This window comes from Erpetoichthys calabaricus, chromosome 5 (assembly GCF_900747795.2).
Source record: "Erpetoichthys calabaricus chromosome 5, fErpCal1.3, whole genome shotgun sequence".
Classification (NCBI taxonomy): domain Eukaryota; kingdom Metazoa; phylum Chordata; class Cladistia; order Polypteriformes; family Polypteridae; genus Erpetoichthys; species Erpetoichthys calabaricus.
In genome coordinates this window covers 16,551,827-16,566,510 of record NC_041398.2, presented here as the reverse complement: position 1 = coordinate 16,566,510, position 14,684 = coordinate 16,551,827, and the positions used below count along the sequence as shown (strand labels likewise).

The following is a 14,684-nucleotide window of genomic DNA, read 5'->3' as shown; positions in this document are numbered from 1 at the left end:
CAACAGGGGAGGTAATGCTCAGGCCACACTTGCTCCCCTGGTCTTTTCCAGCGTGGAGGCATCCCAGCCAGGCAAAGGCCCCCGGCCGCACACTACCCAGCTTAGTAACATGGAAGAAAAACCAAGCCACAATATTAATAACAAAAGCAAGTCTTTTTTTATTTATAAGGGTTCCCATGTCTAAGTAGACTGAAAACCAAAAGTATATCATCCAGACAATTATTAAGAAGAGCATGTGGCCCCATTTCAAACACTTGGTCACCGCTTATGATCAGTGCTCAGTGCTGCCCTTCCCCATGGCACAAACAAGCCTTTCCCACAGCATTTCCTGAAGAGCCTCATCAAACTCCGTAGCAAGCCCATATCTCAATATTCCAAATCAGTCTGACTGGGGTTGCTAAGAGGGGCTCTGGAGATGTGAACAATGCAGAAATGAGAGACAATGCGTTCAACCCATGCACATGAAAGTTGGCAGAGCAGGTTCTTCTAGTTTGGGTGGAGAACACTCCACATCCCTCTCAGTAAAACATCCAGTTTGGGAGGCTCATCCTGTTACCTTATTTGCATTTTTTTTTTGTTATTGTTGCTGTGATCCTGCCTAGAAATTTCTGGTCCTACTTCATTTTTCACCTCCCACCCAGAAAAGAAAGCAATCGAGACTGTAAGGTTTTAAAAGTCAGTCAGTCATTCATTACCCAACCTGGTATATCCTAAAACAGGGTCACGGGGGTCCACTGGAGCCAATCCCAGCCAGCATAGGGCGTAAGACAGGAACAAATCCTGGGCAGGGTGCCAGCCCACCACAGGACACACACACACCAAGCACAAGTTAGGACCTCCAGTACACCTAACCCCACTCAGGAAATCCATGCAGACACGGGGAGAACATGCAAACTCCACGCAGGGAGCACCTGGGAAGCAAACCCGGGTCTCCTTTCTGCGAGGCTACCGCTGCGCTGCTGGTTTTAAAAGTCTTTATTGCATATACTTTGCAAATATTTATATATAAGAAAAAGGAAGGAACCTGTAGTCAGTAAATGCAACTCCTTGAGCTACGAGAAGCGTCAAAAAGTGTTGCGAAGGTCTATCTGCAGGTAGGAACAGGAGATTGTGGAGTACTGGAGGAAGTGGACAAACTGCAGCTAGAGAAGTTGAGACAACAAGTGACGTCAAATGTCTACCAGGGGGCGTTCTCCTCCATTTGTTGTGGAGAAATCTTCAGTAAAAAAACGAGCAGAGCCTTCAGAAGGGCAGTCAGAATTTAAACTTTATTGCACAGCATCGAAAACAATTGCAGAGCACACAAAGCCGTCTCGGGTCGTGAAATGATCTCGGTGGTTTGGGCGCTGTTTGTTTTCATTTATTTGCGGTGTTCACTGGATGTTCAAACTGTTCTTTATACAGCCTCCAGTTAATCCAAAATGCGGCTGCAAGAATTATTACAAGAACAAGAAAATACGAACACATAACTCCAGTTCTTAAATCCCTACACTGGCTCCCGGTTAAGTTTAGGGCAGATTTCAAAATCCTTCTTTTAACATATAAAGCATTAAATGGTTGAGGTCCGGCTTACTTGTCTGAACTTATCATGACTTACAAACCTGAGCGCACATTAAGATCTCAAGCCGGTCTGCTTATGATTCCAAGGATTAATAAAATAACAATGGGAGGTCGAGCTTTTAGTTACAGGGGGCCCTAAACTGTGGAATGGTCTGCCTGCTACTATAAGAGATGCCCCTTCGGTCTCAGCTTTTAAATCCCGGCTGAAGACTCACTACTTCAGTTTAGCACACCCTGACTAGAGCTGCTGACTAACTGTACAGACTACATCTCTGTTGTTAGTCATTAGCACTTAAACATAAGTAACATGACAGTTAGAATTGGATACTAACCCTCACTTATTCTGTTTTTCTTCTCGGTACTCAAATGTGGCACTTGGTGCCCACGGCCCACCTGCCAAGTTGTTTTGCCTGCCTAAGGAAAAGTCATTTCAGATGGAGGATCGCAGGAATCGTGGGAAAGAGGGGTCCTTTCATCGGATTGGCTGGCCCAGCACTGTTTCAGCCGTGGAATGGCCAAATGGGGGAGGCAGCTTGAAGGATGAGGTCTCCAGGACTCTACACAAATCCAAATCTTATTATGGGATATATCATCTACTGTTAAATTCTGCTCTGTACTTCTAAAATTTATATTTTTTATTTCTTACTATATTGAGAAATTGTTCTGTTCTGTGTACTGCATTGTATTGACCCCCACTGCACGCCCAACCTACCTGGAAAGAGGTCTCTCTTTGAACTGCCTTTCCCAAGGTTTCTTCCACTTATTCCCTACAAGGGTTTTCTTGTCTTCTTAGAGAGTCAAGGCTGGGGGGCTGTCAAGAGGCCGGGCCTGTTAAAGACCATTGCGGCACTTCCTGTGTGATTTTGGGCTATACAAAAATAAACTGTATTGTATTGTATTGTATTATTTAGTTCTAATCACAAAACATCCCCGTTTCGTATGTATTTCTCGTCATCCACTTTACATGCTATCTTCCTGATAATGACCTGTTGCTTTACATGTTTTCATAACAGTTACCTTGCCTTGTAAACTCCTTTCCCCTAATAATCATCGATCTTTTCATAACAATCATTAGGACTCGAAGGTGGTACTTGCCGCCTGGAATGGAAATGACCATCACCTGATGATGTTTTACATTTCTTACATTTTCACAATCCTAATCTGGTTCTAATAAAAAATTGGAGGCCTTTTAATTGATCAATCCTCATTGTTAAATTGGAGCCAGGGTGACCCACATATGAGAAACTAAACTGTTTAATTAATAATTGTTTGTTGCACCAGCATCCTGTAAGGCTAAAATCCTAGGCATCCTAGGCTGGTAAGCTCAGCATGCAACTTCACTAATAAGGGCTAAGCTGCTGGAGCTGGAAGCAGGCAGCTGATTTGAAAATCCGCTCTTAAACTCCTGTACTGTACAGCTCAATCTTAGCTAACACAATGCAGCTTGCTTTCAATTTGATCATCTAGAACAGGGGTCCTCAATCACAGTCCTGGGGCCTCATGCATAACGCCGTGCGTAGAATTCGCACTATAATATGACGTAAGCACAAAAGCCAAAATGTACTTACGCACAGAAAAATCCAGATGCAGGAATCTGTGCGTTCGCCAATGTGGACGAAAAAGCACACTGACAACAGGCAGATAATATTTCTCAATTCTCTTTTTTATTCATTTGGAGTCACAGTAAGTAGAGATTCAAAAGAGCATAACTTATTGCTGCAAAGCTCAATTTGAACCCTGATCAAAAGCCAGGAGGGGTTTTTTATACTTCAGCATCTCATGATTAATAAGACAGAAAGAACATCCTTATCATCTAAGTAGAGTTAAACAATATGTCTGTTGAGCTAAGCATTATCTGTCTTTTCAAAGCTGAGCACAGGAGAGACGCCTTTGCATAAACTACATGTACTTTCTGCAGCCTTGTGACCTTGTCCCTGAAACATTCACTCTGAGAAAGGGAAAACAAGAAACAGCTTAGATTTTATTCATGTGGACACTATTTCTCCTGAACCCTGGAATAACATATTTTTGTTAGTTCATAAGCCAAAGCGTCTCTCACTGGCAAGTTACAAAATAGTTATTATAAAAATTCTAATTTACTAAACATACAAAATACATGGTGCTGAGGAGAACATTCTTCTTCTACACCAACTTCCGCGTTCTTCCGCTCCATAAATCCCGCTCAGCATGGAAATAACCGCATGTGCACGCGCCTGGTGTCCCGCCACAACTCCTCCCAGAATTACGCCTCTTTGAATATGCAAATCAATATAAATAGCCCTTAAGCCCAGCGTTCTGTCAAAAGGCAATGGCAAAAGTACGAGGAAAAATAGAAGAATTTCAGCGAATACCAAATGCAGGCAAAGAAAAACGTACTATTTGTTGGTTTAAACAGTGGTATAATCAACAAAAGGAAGTTGATCGAGTCACATAGCGTGTTGGAGAAACTCGAACAGTGCCTGAAATAAAAAAGAAGTTGTCACAATTCAAAGTCGCCATAAAAAGGCGACTCGTGTCATGGGAAAGCTTATTAGGGTACAGTGAAAAAAAAGGCACACAGTGTGAAAAAAGCAGGAAATGTCAACTTTAATCTCGAAATTTCCACTTTAATCACATAGTTTATTTTGTCATTAAAGTAGAACATCATAAATTTCATTTTAAAATCGTTTAATTTACTAGTTTCTCAAATCCCATCGTAACTAAAGTAGGACGTTAAATGCTTTGTTGTGTATTTAATCTTCTATGTGCTCGATGTGCCTGAACCACTAAGTGCTCTTCCTCCGACAGGATACAGAATCCATTACGTTCGTAATATTACAGCTCTCTGAGTAATTAAAATACTGAGAAGTATACGTGATATCATTTTCATGATGATAGGAGTTAAAGCATGTTATTAGACATGGGAACACTGTGGCGCAGTGATTGTTCATGTCTTACAGCAAGATGCTTGCTGCGCCATGTGCGACCTTCGATGAAATGCTTTATTACAGCAGTGCTGTCTTTTTCAAACGTACTAACCCCCAATTCCTGTCCTTACTTTTTCTTCTCCAAATACCAAATAGCCACACAATCAGCTCTGTAATAGATGTTAAGCCATCTGTAAGCTAAGAATGCTGATTCTTCAAAACTTTTAAAGGAACATCGAAATATCTTCGTAGTACATGTTTAATTATTCTATCCATCTATCCTTCCAGTGTCGCGCCAGCCACAGCATGAATACAGCGCAAGGCAGGAACAAACCGTGAACGAAGATCAAGTTTCTTGCTAGCGCTGCAGCACCGTGTAGTTAAAGTTAAAGTTTAATCTGTATAATATAGTAAATATATTTTGCTGCATTTCATCTTAGAAATGATATCTTTATCATATGTAAATACGTGCTTTATAAAGTGGCTCAGGTTGTGCAATATTACAACTATAGTGCAAGTACAATTACCTCACGGTAACTTGCAAGTACAAACAGTTCTACAAGAAGCACTTGATGGACTGATTGAGTGCGTTTAGAGTTCTTGGGATGAAACTGTTTGTGAACCGCGAGGTCCGAACAGGAAAGGCTGTGAAGCGTTTGCCACATGAGAGCAGTTCAAATAGCAAATGGCTGAGGCAGCGAGTGCTTGATGCTGTATACCGATAATTCTCTTTCCAATCAGCTGCTGTAGATCTGTGATTCACACTCAGATACAGTGATATATATACTCAGAGTGGTGCAGTGAGAGTAATATGGAAAAAGATGATCCGCTGTGGCAACCCCTAACAGGAGCAGCTGACAGGAGAAGAAGGTGCAGTGAGAGTAACAATGCTAAAGCAGTTATGGTATTTAGAATAGTTTGACCATTCTGTGGACCATTATATTGTTACAGGTTAGTTACAATCAGATGCATTAAATTTATGAATGATATGCGGTTAATTTCAGTGTATTTGATAAAGCCGCTGTCGTGGATGTGGATCTAAGAAAAGGTAACTACACAGGAACAGTAGCACTGCTTTGACGCTGGGTGCCACCAGTCTGCAAAACCGAGTGGAGAACTTGCGTACGACAGGGTATGAGGTACCGTGGAAATGTGCGTGGCTTTACACCAAGAAAAGGTTTTATACATCGCGATTTGAACGTGGAAACATTCTTACGCAACATTTCTTTGCGTATGCACCGTTTATACCTGAGGACCCTATAGGGCCGCAGTGGCCACAGGTTTTTGTGCTAACCTGGTTGCTTAATTAGACAGCAATTCTTGCCAATAATTTAATTTCATGGCTTGTTAGTTGCTTTAACTCTGCTATGTCAGGTCATTCTCATATCTTAGATTTTCTTTCCCTTTCTAAGGATATCATCCAAATGATTTGAAGGCTAAAACGGATGAGTAATTCTCAGTCCTTCACTTTTTCCTCTTCAATTTCCTTCCAAGTATTTCATTTAACCCAATAGTGCACAATAAATACACACAGAGGTGTAAATGGTAACAAGCTAAATGGAGAAACTCTGCTCTCTTTTGTCATTTGCATGTTATTAGTAATTAGGAGCAATTAAAAACCAAGAATATGGCTGTTTAAGACTAAAATAAGCAATAAGGGTTCAAAATCTTAACAAGCGAGACCACTAAAGTGAAGCAGAAGTGTTACTTGAGCAATAAGGGCTTCTTATTAAGCAACTGGGTTGGAGCAAAAACCTGCAGCCACTGCGGCCCTCCAGGACCGGGATTGAGGACCCCTGATCTAGAACACAGGTGTCGAACTCCAGTCCTGTAGGGCCGCAATGGCTCCAGGTTTTCATTCTTACCATCTTCGTCATTAGTGACCAGTTTTTGCTGCTAATTAACTTCATTTGTCTTAGTTTTAAATGATGTGACTCAGCCCCCTTAGTTGTTCCTTTTTCCTCAATTAGCAGCCATATAATACAATAACGAGACACAAAACAAGCCGCCACATGACCAGCTCACCTGTGCCCATCACTCAATATCTGCAACTAAAGGCTGATCTCTCAGGTCACCAAAACATTTTGACGGTTTTGGAAATGTCTGCTGTGGCAGAATGAGAGCAACAACAAGCCATGGAATTAAATAACGGGTTTAATTAACAACAACAATTAGTTTCTCATTAAGAGACTGGTTGGACTGCGGTGGGCTGGCGCCCTGCCCGGGGTTTGTTTTCTGCCTTGCGCCCTGTGTTGGCTGGGATTGGCTCCAGCAGGCCCCCGTGACCCTGTTGTTAGGATATAGCGGGTTGGATAGTGGATGGATGGATGGATTGGTTGGACTTTGAAATCCCAGTTTAGCTGGTCATCTGTCGGCTCACTTCACATCTCATTTCTGTTTGGCTGTCATTTAATGAAGAAACAAATCAATTCAGAGGACTGAATCCTTCAAAACAGGGCTATTAAAATGAAATGCAAAGGAGTTAATTAGCAGTGAAAACTGATTAGGAATAAGGGTTAGAATGAAAACCTGCAGCCACTGCGGCCCTCCAGGCCAGGAGTTCGACACCCCTGATCTAGAATATTCATAAGCCTTAAAATATAAAATTAAATGTGATTTAAAAAAAAATGTTTATATTTTTAAACTGTATGTATGCTTTGAGGGCTTAAAAATTTATTCAAAAAACAGTTTCTGAAAAGCAATGGTTTCACACAGAAATCAACATAAAACGTCTGTTGCTGCATGCTGTGGCGGCCAGTTTGCCAAGAATGTTGCGGGGCATTGCAATCTGGTTTCTACCTCTTCTTGTGAATTTCCCCCTGGGATTAATAAAGTATCTATCTATCTATCTATCTATCTATCTATCTATCTATCTATCTATCTATCTATCTATCTATCTATCTATCTATCTATCTATCTATCTATCTATCTATCTATCTATCTATCTATCTATCTTATCATTGTTAAGTGGCAGTCCTCCCTGGCGAACATTGTCAGTACAACGATTAGCTGTAGACCAATCAGCTGAAGCTGGAACCTCACACTCGTTTTCAATCACTTGTATCAAAGTCCGAGTCCAACAAGTCATAGTTCAGTTCAGAGATAATAGGTAAAACGTTTGTCCACGGAGTATTTTGCTTTATGCATTGATCTCTCACCAAATGTCAGTGCCATTTTTGCCATTGTCTGCGCCTTGCTACTCACGTGAGCACAGGAGATCTCTGTCAAACCAATGAATCTAACTTTCCTTCTAGCAACAAGAGTCCAACTAAAACATAATGGTTGGTTTTGTGACAGTTTACATTGTCAACTCCTCCTTTTGACAAAAGTCGACATCAACCTTGAAAGAGTTAAGGGCCTTGAGTGTTTTCAGAAACTTGTTTCGTCTTTAGACAGCCAGAAGGCCCAGCAGAGCTACCGTGTCCTAAAACAAAAGCTTGTTTAGTCAGTTCCCTAAACAACACAACGTCCTTGGTTCATAGAAAACAAGGCAAGTGAAAAGCAAGCAGGCCACGTTAAAGACAAAAGCAGCGGCCTGTCAAATAATAGTGCCTGTCCAAGCCACTTAAAATAGATGTCAAGCAATGCCTTTGAATAGTCAATAGTTCTAAAACCAATAACAAGGCATATACTGTAGATCCTTGATCTAAACCTCAACATATTATAAAATAATGTCCTGGAGAGACTGGGCAGCCAGTGGATCAAAGTCTCCAGGACTCTGACCGTGCCTGACTTTATCTTTGACTTTCTTTGCTCTAACTGTCATAGCCTGGAAGTTTACTTTCCCTCAGTGTTGCTGCTGCTGCTAACTGGAGTTTTTAATTTTCAACTCCTTCATTGTTTGTTGGACACAATTCAACAATTGTTATTAATGGATAGCTATTGCTGGCCTCCATTCAAAACATTCCGGTCCGTGTTGACGTGACTGCATCACACAATTCCTGCAGATTTGTCACCTTCACAGTCATGCTGCACTCTCACCACATCACAAAGGTGTTCTGTTGTACTCAGATCTGGTGACTGGGAAGGCCGCCGAGGAACGCTCAACTCGTCGTCATGGTCATTAAGCCAGTTTGAGATGACTTTTCGCTTGGTGTCATGGTGCATCATCATGCTGGAAGTTAAGTCTTAGAAGATGGGTACATTGTGGCCATGAAGGGATGCACATGGTCAGCAACAATACTCAGATAAGATGTAACATTCAAGCAAAGATTGACTGGTATTAATGGGCGCAAAGAAAACGAGTGAGTGTGTAACAGGATTGGGGCGGAGCACAACACAGCCAATTAACAAGAACCAATCAGGAGCTGCACTGACGAGACTCAACTATGCATCAAGTTCTATCGATAGTAAAAAAAAAAAAACTCATCTAATTGGACAGAAGCTGTGGAAATTTAAAATTAAATTACAAAAAAGATGACAGCACACAATGAAAAGAAAGGTGTGCAAGTCGGACATTTGGAAGGAGTCTCGGTCATCTGGAATTATAATAAAAAAACAATTAAGTCATGACTGAGGTCAAAGTCCTAATGGACCGTTCACGCTGACCACTGGCTTTGTTAAAGTGACGCTTTTTATTATCAACTAGCTGTCCCCCATGGCACTGCCTGCATAGTAGTGAAACAGGACAAACAAAATGGTATCGCTAGCTAAGCGAAGGTGAGGTGCGCTCTAAAACGCAGAGGTAGACCGACTCCCCACTCGTGAAATCACACTTCCCCTTCTCCTTGGCCCTCAGCCTCTGTTTCGGAATATGCGAATATAACACTCCTGCAAGCGAATTAGAATTCTTAATGCGATGAGAGAAGTCGCAAAATCAACCGGAATCTTCAAGCAAATTCTAGAAAAAAACAGATTTAAATCTGTTAAGTAATTCTCTCATTCTCTAGCTAAGCGGAGGTAAGGATCACCCCGAGGCTGGTGCCTGAGTGAGGAGGGCCCCGCCACCCTTCCCTCAGCCTTTTGCATCTTTCTCGGATTTGTGCAAATAAATTGGTACTGCAAGTGAACTATGATACTTAGCGCAATGACAGAAGTTGCAAAATCAATCTCCTTTCCAGCAACCTCATGACCCCCCCATTCTCTGCCAATCCATCTCAATCTGTCTACTGACTTCATAGGAAGATTCACCAGAGGCATGAATGTCACTGACAAGGTACAGTGCATCCAGAAAGTATTCCCAGCACATCACTTTTTCCACATTTTCTTATGTTACAGCCTTATTCCAAAATGGATTAAATTCATTTTTTTTTCTTGAGAATTCTACACACAACACCCCATAATGACAACATGAAAAAAGTTTACTTGAGGTTTTTGCAAATTTATTAAAAATAAAAAAATTGAGAAATCCCATGTCCATAAGTATTCACAGCCTTTGCTCAATACTTTGTCGATGCCCCTTTGGCAGCAATTCCAGCCTCAAGTCTTGTTGAATATGATGCCACAAGCTTGGCACACCTATCCTTGGCCAGTTTCACCCATTCCTCTTTGCAGCACCTCTCAAGCTCCATCAGGTTGGATGGGAAGCGTCGGGGCACAGCCATTTTAAGATCTCTCCAGAGATGTTCAATCAGATTCAAGTCTGGGCTCTGGCTGGGCCACTCAAGGACATTCACAGAGTTGTCCTGAAGCCACTCCTTTGATATCTTGGCTGTGTGCTTAGGGTCGTTGTCCTGCTGAAAGATGAACCGTTCCCCCAGTCTGAGGTCAAGAGCGCTCTGGAGCAGGTTTTCATCCAGGATGTCTCTGTACATTGCTGCAGTCATCTTTCCCTTTATCCTGACTAGTCTCCCAGTCCCTGCCACTGAAAAACATCTCCACAGCATGATGCTGCCACCACCATGCTTCACTATAGGGATGGTATTGGCCTGGTGATGAGCGGTGCCTGGTTTCCTCCAAACATGACGCCTGGCATTCATACCAAAGACTTCAATGTTTGTCTCATCAGACCAGAGAATTTTCTTTCTCATGGTCTGAGAGTCCTTCAGGTACCTTTTGGCAAACTCCAGGCAGGCTGCCATGTGCCTTTTACTAAGGAGTGGCTTCTGTCTGGCCACTCTACCATACAGGCCTGATTGGTGGATTTCTGTAGAGATGGTTGTCCTTCTGGAAGGTTCTCATCTCTCCACAGAGGACCTCTGGAGCTCTGACAGAGTGACCATCGGGTTCTTGGTCACCTCCCTGACTAAGGCCCTTCTCCCCTGATCGCTCAGTTTAGATGGCCGGCCAGCTCTAGGAAGAGTCCTGGTGGTTTCGAACTTCTTCTACTTACGGATGATGGAGGCCACTGTGCTCATTGGGACCTTGAAAGCAGCAGAAATTTTTCTGTAACCTTTCCCAGATTTGTGCCTCGAGACAATCCTGTCTGGGAGGTCTACAGACAATTCCTTTGACTTCATGCTTGGTTTGTGCTCTGACATGAACTGTCAGCTGTGGGACCTTATATAGACAGGTGTGTGCCTTTCCAAATCATGTCCAACCAACTGAATTTACTGCAGGTGGACTCCAATGAAGCTGCAGAAACATCTCAAGGATGATCAGGGGAAACAGGATGGACCTGAGCTCAATTTTGAGCTTTATGGCAAAGGCTGTAAATACTTATGGACATGGGATTTATCAGTTTTTTTATTTTTAATAAATTTGCAAAAACTTCAAGTAAACCTTTTTCACGTTGTCATTATGGGGTGTTGTGTGTAGAATTCTGAGGGAAAAAATGAATTTAATCCATTTTGGAATAAGACTGTAACATAACAAAATGTGGAAAAAGTGATGCGCTGGGAATACTTTCCGGATGCGCTGTAAGTAAACCTCTCGACACTCTCTCCACAGACAGACACACTGCTGATGGCCGTGCCTAAGAGGTCATTAAAGTCTTGGCTCTTTGGTTTTTATCAGGACCCTTGCAAGCCCAGACACTCAGACCCCTTGCTCAGTCTCTCAAGTGCTCCAATCAGAGCCTCCATTAACTCCGCAAAGATCACAGCATCGTCAGCAAAGTCAACTTCACCAACAGTTGCTTCCATTTGGGACACTGGCATTATCCCAACTGACTGGAAAACGGGACTTGTCATCCCTATCTGGAAAGGGAAGGGTGATCGCCTGGATTGGGGGGACTACAGTGGGATAACACTGCTCTCAGTGCCAGATAAGGTCCTTGCTAGGGTCGGTCGTCATCAATAGGATCCGTGATCACTTGCTCACCTACCAGCGACCGGAACAGTCTGGTTTTACGCCTCCACATCCTAGCACTGAGGGTTCTCATGGAGCGCAAACGTGAATATTGGTAGAGTTTCTTTGCAGCCTGTGTCATTTTTTCATAAAGTGTTCGACTCAGTTGATCGAGCTGCCCTGTGGGACATCCTGACGGTTCGTGGGATCCCCTCGAGGTTGCTGGATATCCTGGCCGGCCTGTGCACTGGTATTGTGAGTGCTGTGCAGAGTGGAGACAGAGCCCCTGTGTTTTTCCCAGTTAATTCTGGGGTTAATCAGGAGTGTTTTTGCTCCCACTCTGTTAAATGATTGTATGGACTGGGTGTTGGGCAGGTCGTAGGGTCCAGCGGCTGGAGGCCATCTGTTGATGAAGCAAGATTAATGGATCCTTACTTTGCTTTAACAACAAAATAAGGTAAAAAAAAAATCTGCAGGAGTTCCAAGGCCAAAAATCTACCCAGCCTCCACTGGGCTGTCTATCTAACATACTAGGGGCATTCAATAATTTATCGACCTCAGCAGGAAAGAAAAACTTTTTCAAAAAATAATAATACCTCCACACACTTCATCCACTTTCCTGCAATGACTTTAACCCCTTTTGAAGAAAAAAAAAAAAAATCTTCGGTGGGACATCACAGCTGCCTTGACGTCTTCATCACTTGAAAACCCCCATCCACGGGGAGATTTGTTCAAAACTCGGAACAGGAAATAATCTGACGGAAGACTCTAGTGGGGGGATGGTTCAGCAGTTGTAACCCACCTTCTCGGATGGCAGTCTGGGATCGACGTGACACGTGAAGCAGCGGGCACCTTGTCGTGAAGACGCAGCACGCCTGCTACAAGTTTTCTAAAGAGGACTCTCCTGATCTCCAGTCTCTTGGAAAGTTAGACTCGCAATGAGTCACAACAGGCTGACAACTCAGGTGGATAAATTATTCGACACCCCTCGTAAATGTTCCTAAACCAGTCCCCTTGCTTTTCAGGCTTCAAATGATGGGATTTGATGAAGTTCCTCTCATGAATAGATGAGACACCTGCCTTCACTCCATCATCTCAAGGGGCTGCAGATCACCAGGGAAAAACAGAAAAATACAGCAACATATGGTGGGGATTAGTAAAGATTGCGGATCCCTGAAGAACACAATCATTTTATGCCCATATAGGATATTATGAATACAACTGAAATGTAGCTACGAAAAAGACAAATTAAAATAATTTTTAGAAGTTTTTTTTTTTTTTTAAATATTCCACAGTATTAGCCTGGCAGGTTTCTACAGGTAAGGTATTCAAAATTTTAGGTGCATAACAGGAACATGCTGCATTACCACCTCTTTTAATCCTGGCTCTTGGAATTATAAGCAGACCTTCATTTGAAGATCTAAGGTTACGACTTGGAGTGTAAGTGTGGGGCAGACATTCCAAAAAAATAGGACGGAGTAAAGATTATTTAAGGCTTTAGTACACCATTAGCAGTATTTTAAAGTCAATTCTGAACGACGTGATAAAAGATCGATTGTAAAGGTTTTGTAAATGGTAAAGTTCACTCAGTGAGCCCACACCAACACTACCCAATTTGACAGGACTTACTAAAACGGTCAAATCCTCCTCTCCTTGGTTTTAATTAATTTGCCAACATTGCTTAAAATCTATTTGTGCTTTGTCAGTCTCAGGTATTAAGTGTTGTTTAATGGGAGAAAAGAAAAATTAAAGGATTTTAACGCAAGCCTGCAACATAGCAAAATGTGAAAAAGGATAAGGGGACAGAAGACTTTCTGAATCCACTACAGAATTGGGTGGTTATCCACGTAAAGTCACAATTCTCTGGGTCAGATTTCTAGAATAGAGAACTTTGTTTCAGCTGCTCGGTCTTCATCCCTTGCTGTTATGAAATACAGGTGGGAGTTTCTGGATGAGGACACAAACAAAGTTCTCCACCGGGTTCACTGTTATGAACTAAAGAGTTCCCAAGCTCAGACATCCCAATAACTACTCAAAATACCCACTAGAGGACTGTCGGGCAACCGGTGCGCCACGGCGCACTAGGGGCATCGCAAAAACTTTTGCAAAATATTTAAAATTGCTAGTGTTTTTGAACTTTTGGTTGATTAAAACAAACGCTCTTCGATTGAGGGTTTTTTCAGCTCCTTGCGAAGCAATGGAATCTGATTACAACACTTTGCTTTATCACACTGAAGTCCGATGGCTATCGAAAGGAAAAGTTTTAAATCGGTTTGTTTTCCTGAAAATTTAAATTATCTCATTCATTGATACCGAAGAAATTGATTTTCCTTTCCTGATGAGTGATGTTTGGTGGTTGCGGGTTGCATTCTTGAGTGATCTTTTCGACAAACTAAATAAAGTTAATTTAAGTTTACAAGACGCTCAGGAAAACATTATCACTATCTCTGGCAAGTTAAAAACATTTAAGGAAAAACTCAGCAAAAAATCAGCAACTCAAACTTTGCATCTTTTCCGACCGTTGACCAGAATCCTTTAAAATTCCTTATCAAGCAAGAAATCGAAGAAACTTTGAAGTTTTTATCAGCATCTTTTGTGAAGTATTTTCCTAATCTGGATGCTTCGGAAATGGAATGGGCAGTCAACCCATTCATGGACGGTGAAATTAAAAATCTTGAAGGAGAGGCGGAAGAAAATTTAATTGATTTAAGAAACGATTTGGTTTTCAAAGGATTATTCGCTGAAAAGGAGCTGTCAGAGTTTTGGTTGTGTTTGAGCAGCAAATTTCCTAAACTCAGTAACAAGGCCGTCGAATCACTGTTACCATTTGGAAGCTCTTATCTCTGTGAGCAAGGTTTTTCAACACTTACGGAAATGAAGTCTAAGAAACGCGAGAGACTTCAAATGATCGACAAGGAAATGCGCGTCTGTCTTTCGAAAGTGCTGAAAAACAACCTCAACGTTCACATTATTTAAATTTAAGATTAATCCTTTGATTCCTTTATTAATAAAATGTCTTTCAAACTTGTAAAATTAAGTGTTTTATTGGCG

The 14,684-nt window shown here is 42.0% G+C and overlaps 1 protein-coding gene across 1 annotated transcript in view; it reads left to right on the top strand.

Moving 5' to 3' along the window:
* The window catches only part of LOC114641603 (gastrula zinc finger protein XlCGF57.1-like), a 187,792-nt gene that overhangs the window by 130,148 nt on the left and 42,960 nt on the right, over positions 1 to 14,684 (top strand). The window lies entirely within an intron of this gene.